The sequence below is a fragment of the Solanum pennellii genome, chromosome 10, assembly GCF_001406875.1.
Source record: "Solanum pennellii chromosome 10, SPENNV200".
Classification (NCBI taxonomy): Eukaryota; Viridiplantae; Streptophyta; class Magnoliopsida; order Solanales; family Solanaceae; genus Solanum; species Solanum pennellii.
This window is the reverse complement of record NC_028646.1, coordinates 26,062,549-26,069,904: the sequence shown is the minus strand read 5'-3', so window position 1 is coordinate 26,069,904 and position 7,356 is coordinate 26,062,549.

Sequence of the window (7,356 nt, the reverse complement as noted above, 5' to 3'; positions counted from 1 at the left end):
ATTTGTTCACATAAAATCCAACTCATGCCCGATCGTAAGCCAAGTATTGAGCACCAGAGACATTTAAATCCACCTATGCAAGAGGTGGTGAAAAAGGAAATTATTAAGTGGTTGGATGCTGGAGTGATATATCCAATCGCCGATAGTAGTGGGGTATGCCCTATTCAGTGTGTACCTAAGAAAGGGGGGAATGAATGTGGTCCCCAATAAGAAAACTGAGCTTGTCCCGATGAGACCGGTGACTGGATGAAGGGTGTGTATGGATTAAATGCATGAACCGAGAAGGACCATTTTCCTATGCCCTTCATGGATCAGATGTTGGATAGACTTGCAGGAAAGGGGTGGTACTGTTTTCTTTATAGTTATTCAGGTTCTAATCAGATTTCTATTGCACCGGAAGATCAAGAGAAAACCACCTTTACCTATCCTTATGGGACCTTCACATTCAAGAGAATGTCATTTGGGTTATGTAATTCACCGGCCACGTTTTAGAGATGTACGATGTTGATATTCTCCGATATGGTGGAGGACACTATTGAGGTCTTTATGGACGATTTTTCAGTGGTTGGTGACTCCTTTGAGCGGTGTTTGAGTCATTTGTCCGAGGTTATTAAGAGGTGTGAAGATTGCAACCTTGTGCTAAATTGGGAAATTTGTCACTTCATGGTGAAAGAAGGTATTGTATTGGGTCATCGTATTTCAGAGAAGGGCATAGAGGTTGATTGAGCTAAAGTTGAGGTGATAGAGAGACTTCCTCCACCCATCTATCTAGGGCATGCTGAATTGGAGAATGAAGTGATTGAGGCATACCATCTTGATGAAGTCTGAGTAATCCAGATTCCTCCATCGTTCCGCGACGTTAAATCCAGCGCTGATTGGGAGGCACCCCAATATGTATCCTCTAGCGAACTATAGGTTTTTCGTGATTTTCTAGGCATACTTGCATTATTTTTGCTTTTACTACTTATGTCACATCTGAATGTTCTTTTATTTTTCTTTAGAAGTATTGGCTCGAGCATAAGTAGGGTCCGTGTCCAAAAAAGTGTTCAAAAAAACACAAAAAGATTAGCTTAATGGGTGTTAAATGTGCAGGGACAAAATCACCAGAAATCTGCAGAAAATTGGTCTGGTGCACCCATCGATGGACCCACTGACGAACCTTCGTCCCTTCGACGGTCCGTCCTGCACAACCGTCGACACTATCAGAACCTTTGTTTCTGATGTTGTAAAAAAATTTATTCTAAAGTGTCCCTCGACGGACCCCACTAACGGAACGTCGTCCCTTTGACGGTCCATCTTGCACAACCGTCGACGCTGTCAGATTCTTTGTTTCTTATTTTCTAAAAAAATATTCTAAGGTGTCCGTCGACGGTCCCCACTGACGGACCGTCGTCCCTTCAATGGTCCGTCCTGCACAACCGTCGACATTATTAGAACCTTTGTTTCTGATGTTTTTAAAAATTCTTCTAAGTGTCCCTCAACGGACCCCCATGACAGAGCGTCGTCCCTTCGACGGACCGTTGATGGGTCCGTCAGGCAGTGCTGCACTTCTTCACTGCCATTCCATTCTGTGTTTTACTCTTGTATTTAATGCTTTTGAATGTGTTACAGGCTTCTAGTGGTACTAATAATTTCTCTTTGCAGGTACATATGGCACCCAAGCAAGACCGTGTCTACTGGAGAGGGCGTCCTAAGTCTGTCGCCCCATCAAAACGGATGGTCATAGGCACATACGATGAGTGTGACCTGGAGTACGTGCCACCAAGCACCCTCACTCTTACCCGTGCTGCCTGCACCACCGAGCCACGCCCACGAAGGTGGCGCCCTGCAGAGTCACTGCCTCCCAGTCTAAAGAGGAGCGCATACTGACCGGCACACCTTCTGGGTCGGCTGCACATTCTGAGGGAGCGTCTGGCTCCGAGGAGGCGTCCGGTTCTGAGAAAGCGTCTGGCTCTGTGGACGCACCAAGTTAGAGATGAGGATAAGTCTCGGGCACGGAAAAAAGAGCACAATGAGTTGGAGGCCGCGAGGAGAGCCTCGCTGATTGATGAAGAGGCCCGCCAGTTGAGGGTTATAGAACTGGCTGCTGGGGCATTTAGCACCAGAATTGTTAAGGCTGAGAGGAGCACTACTGATGGTGTTGTTATTGCTGAGGACACCACTGAATAGTGTCCCTACTACAGAGGGAGTGGGTTCCGAGAAACCGGACCCGTCAGCATGTTGATCATCGGCGCTTTGCGCCTCAGGTTTGCTTCACCTATCATCCTATTTTATATACGTTTATGCATTGGGGACAATTGCATGTCTTTTTGTTGGGGTGGGGTAAATGGAAAATGAGTGCTAGGGTGAAGTCTGAGTAGCCCAACTCACGATCCTCTCTTGGGGTTTTCTTGCCTGTGTTCTTTTTCCCATGAAACTGGTTATTTTATTGTTGAACCGGCATGTTGGTATCTTTTGTACATAGTATAGTAATGGAATCTGAAGCATGATGGCTAAACAAAATGATATCCTGATTTAAAGAAAATGCTGCATGACTAGGCATAGTAACTGATGAATGTGTGTCTCTAAGCATAACATAGAGATACACCACGGCATGGCCCTAAATCTAAAACTCGAACTAGGTGTCTGATAATCTGGTAGAGTAATGAGATGTCAAGTAAGTATGGGGAAAATTTGAATAGTCTACCATTGGTACTGAGCTAGAACTTGCCTGGTTAGTCCTGCTAAAAGTAAGTTGTGGTAGACAATTAGGAAAGGATCATAGGCCCTTGTTCAAGATAGTCAATCTTTAGCCTAGATAACAGAAAACTGAATGAAATTAATCCCTTCTTGATCCAAATAATTTGAGCTTAAAATAGATTCTTTTTCACCCCAACTGATCTTTTCTGGGAACAATGTGTTGGCCCTGGTCCCTCCTTGGACATGTGCACCTCAGCTTATGCCAAAAGCATAAGTTGAGGGTGGCTAATGCAGAAGACAACCTTGTCATGGCCCTGACCCAACCTTGGGTATTGTGTACCTTGACTCATGGCAAAACCATGTGTTGAGGGTGGCTAGTTGAGGAATGCTCCGGAAAGTGGGGTTGAAAGAATAAAGAAAGAGAAAGAACAAAAGAAAGTGACTCAAGAAAAGTTGAAAGCAAAGTGAAAAATTTTTAAAAAGAAAATCCCTTACACAAAAGGAGAAAAAAAAAAGAAAAGTAAGACAACATAATATAAAAAAATTAAGAAATAGGGCAGAATAAAATGATGAAAAGGTAAGACGCTTAGCCGTTATGTCAAGGAGGGAAATAATTCACTAAAATACATCCAAATGTACCCTACCTGACCCTGAGCCTAAGTTACAAGCTAAAAAATTCATATCGTGATCCTAAGAGTATATTATGATGAACTTAAAGCAGTGAAAATAAGGGCAAGCCTATGGCAACAAGTATAAATGAGGTGTGAAGTTTTTCTGAGAGCGAGTGTTGAAAAATAAATAATCCTTATACTCAAACTGAAATCATTGTGTGAAAAATGAGGATGTTGTTTTGAAGTGAGGACACTAGTTGCAATACCGGAAAATTGGTACCTTGGTGAGAGATCAAAGAGGATAGGTGTCATTGTGTGGTGAGTCTGTGTCATGGTCTGATCCACATGAGCAAGCCTAATAGTGATAGCATGCATAAACATAATGAAAATAATCGGGATTGATAGCCAGATGATTGTGAAAGATAAAATAAGTATACTCTTGTACAAAGATTTTGTGGTGAGTCATAGTGCGGCGCTTGAGGACAAACAACGAATTTAAGTTGAGGGTGGTGATGTACCGTTGTTTCACGGTACTTTCACTGCTTTTTCCTAAGTTTAGTGTGTGTCTACAGCCTTTTTGTAGTAGTTTTAATGCATTTTTCTCTTCGTTTGCAGGAAAACTGTCCAGAATGAAAATGCGGAAGAACTGTGCTAAAATTGCAGAAGTGATGACCTACAGAGCCATCGACCCCTCGACTATTTGTAGGTGGCAACCGTCGTTTGAAGAAAATGCTGCTGAAGGAAGATCGGGGAATTTTGACCAAGTGTGGGGCTACGGAAGCTATCGACGAAACATCATCTCCACGACGGACTGTCCTGCACATCCATCATTGCTAACAAAAAGTAGCCCCAGTACCCGTCTTGAAAAGATTCTAAGTGTGGAGAAACAGAAGCCATCGACGGACCATCGTGCACTCAACGGACCGTCATCCTGGTCCGTCAATGGTAATAGTGAGTTAAAGAAGAAAGCAGCTGAAAAAGATTCTAAGTTTGGAACGACGGGAGGCCTCGACGGTCCATCGTGGCCTCGACGGTCCATCGGTTCGGTCGTTGACTCAGACGCGTTCTTGGGCAGATTTTCCTTAAATAGATTTCCTTTTTATGTTAGGACTTCTTTATTATAAATACTTGTAAAAACCTCGTTTTTTGGGTTAGACTCTTTGGTAATTTTTAGTTTTATTATCCTAGCTGTTGAACATGAGATTTTGGGAAATATTCTACTTTCCGGGCTCGTTTGTTGCAAGACTTTGATTTATTCAAGTAATTTTCTGGATTTTCTTCAATCTCATCAAAGTAAGTACATGAATTCTTGTCTAATCAATATGAATTGTGTGATTGTTAACACGGGTAACTAAAGTCATAACTAGGGTTGTGGGAACCATGGGTAAATAACAAGGTAAAAAATAAATAACAATTCTAGAATAGTGTCTTGCATGTATTGATAATTCTTTCGTTTTTAGAAGTCTTTTTAATGAGTGCACGCGTTAGAACTCGCCTTGTTGCTACTTTTCGGACCAAGGAAGTGGATAATAAGATAAGAATTATCAACGTAGATTTAGTATACACTATATAATAGGCTAGTGTCGATTGGTGCGAAGTAAAAATTAAGTTATACATCGATTATGATGCTTAATATGAGGTAAAGGTAAGTTTTAGTAAAGCATACACACGTAGAAGGACCAAGGTGCGGAGTGAAATTCCCTAGTTGTCGGACCAAGGAATTAGGGATACATAACATACCACTTTGCATGCAAGATACTAGGAAAAGATTGTTATAGCTAGAATTATCGCGTTATGAACCTGTGGGAAACACTTATGCCCTAGTTACTCTCATCACTTGATAAATATCAAATATTCATACTTGCTACTTGTTTACTTAGAAATATTTAATTCCTTTAGTTATTAAAAACCCCCCTTTTATTACCTATTTTCGTAAAGGACTTGATTAAATAGAAGTAATTGTAGGTTAAAGTTAAGTCTAAATCATTTTTCTCGTGGGATCGACCCCAACCTCATAGTTGGGTTCTTTACTTGATACGACCGCTTATACTTCTTTTCGAGAAGTAAATTTGAGCGTATCACGAACCTAACACCCTATTAATTCCCAAACCCAAATCACTCTAACTTCTCTCTAATTTCTCTCTCCCCAAACTCAAATCTCCATTGAAGGAACACTAGAGCTCCAAGAGTAGGACGAATTCACCAAGGAATCCATCTCAAATTCAAGGCAAAATCATCCATAAGGTATGGTTTCTATCACTCTTGGGATTCTTTCTCCAAGAGGCTCCTTCAACTATGATTTTCAAACTTCCCCAAGACTAGGGTTTCAATCTAGACATGGGTCCTCTTTTCCAAACGAAATTGTTATTCAATTGTGATGAATTATGGTCTTTTATAATTGTTTAACTAAGTAATTGTGGTTAATTATTGATAATCACTAGAGATTTCCCCTTGGACCCTTGTTCTTCCCTAAACTCATTATCTCTTGAAATTTTATGGAAATTGTGGAAGATAATGAGTATGTGGATTATGTAGAATGATAATTGCTATGTATTACTTCTGAATTTATCTTGTTTATGTATTGGTATATGTATCCTTTAATTGAAGTATAAAGGCAATGAAAGGGCAAGCAGGTATGAAGATTGATTCTTCTTATATAGCAATGCTCTTATGTCTAATGTGTGGTTATGATATTGATGACAAGTATTCCTCATCCTTAACCCTAGACATATGAATTAGTTATGAAGTATATATGCATGTTATGATATGACTATTATCTGATTGAAAGTAGTTCCTCATGATTATAATAAAGTGTTGAGTGAAAGGTTTACTCACTTGTATGTGGTTTCCAAAGTGAAAGGATAGTTCTCACTTATGAGCTATTATGATGAGATGTTTACATAGGGGTCTAGAAGAGACTTATGTAAAGATTGTATGATGAGTATAATGACTACTAAATGGAACAAATGCATAGCACCGAAAAGGCATGTAAATGAGAGGGGGTCCGGCTACCTACTGGGTTTCCTCAGTTTAGTAAGTCCAGATTCCCAAGATATGTGTTGTCTTATAAGATGGAAACCTCCATGTATAGCAAGTCAAGGTTTCTAGTAACAATCTTCTTGACCCTTAACTCTGTGCCCACATATGACTCTAGCTTAGTGGATCCACCTAGATAGCTATGTACAAAAGGTTACACCTAAGGCAAGTGTTAACCCTCTCTTTTTAGTGTGGGAGTAGAACACCGGATTCCATGTAGCTCACATGGTCTAATGTCGGTTATTGCAACTTCTTTCCCTAATGTAAAAGTAAATGAATAAGTTAAGTATGTGAACTCTTATTAGGGTTCGTCTTAAAGGCTACTACATAGTGTGAGGGAGGGTATGAGACTTCTCTTGTACACTGCACATGTGGGATCCTAAGGGATGGTCTTAGTAGTGTTCTTGTATGATTAAGTTGATTATATGTTATGTATGTCAAGTTATATATGAATTAAGCATGTTATGATGAAATATGGGGGTATGTCATATGTATGAATTAAGTGACTTAATGTGATGCTTAGCTTTGGATAGAGTTATGGGGTTTTATTCTTTGCATTGCACAAGTATTGCTTGGGTTGCTTATGTATTGGGTTAATATCATGTTGGGTTGACTTATGATGTTCCATATATGTGCGTAGGGGTGACAATTTCAGTCCATATTAATAAAATGTGTCCATTTTGACTATATTTAATGGCTTGGATCACTCATATTTTAATTGGTTAAATATGGACTTCAAACTATTTTAAGAGTCTTTACAAATATGGTCAAAACAGTTTAATATGAGTATCCATTTGATCCATATTAGGTCACTTTTTTTAACTTTCACTCAAAATTCTTAATTGTGCTAAAAAAATTTAAAAAAATTAATATCAATTTTTAAACTTAATTGAAAAACAATTTGTTTTGGTGGAAGGCTGGAGGGGGAGGGGGGTGCCCAGGCGTAGGGGCTAAATTTATTTATTTATTTTGCAAAAACAATTTTGTTTTGGAAAACAAAAATTAGGGGTAGGTTGGTGGATGGTGGGGG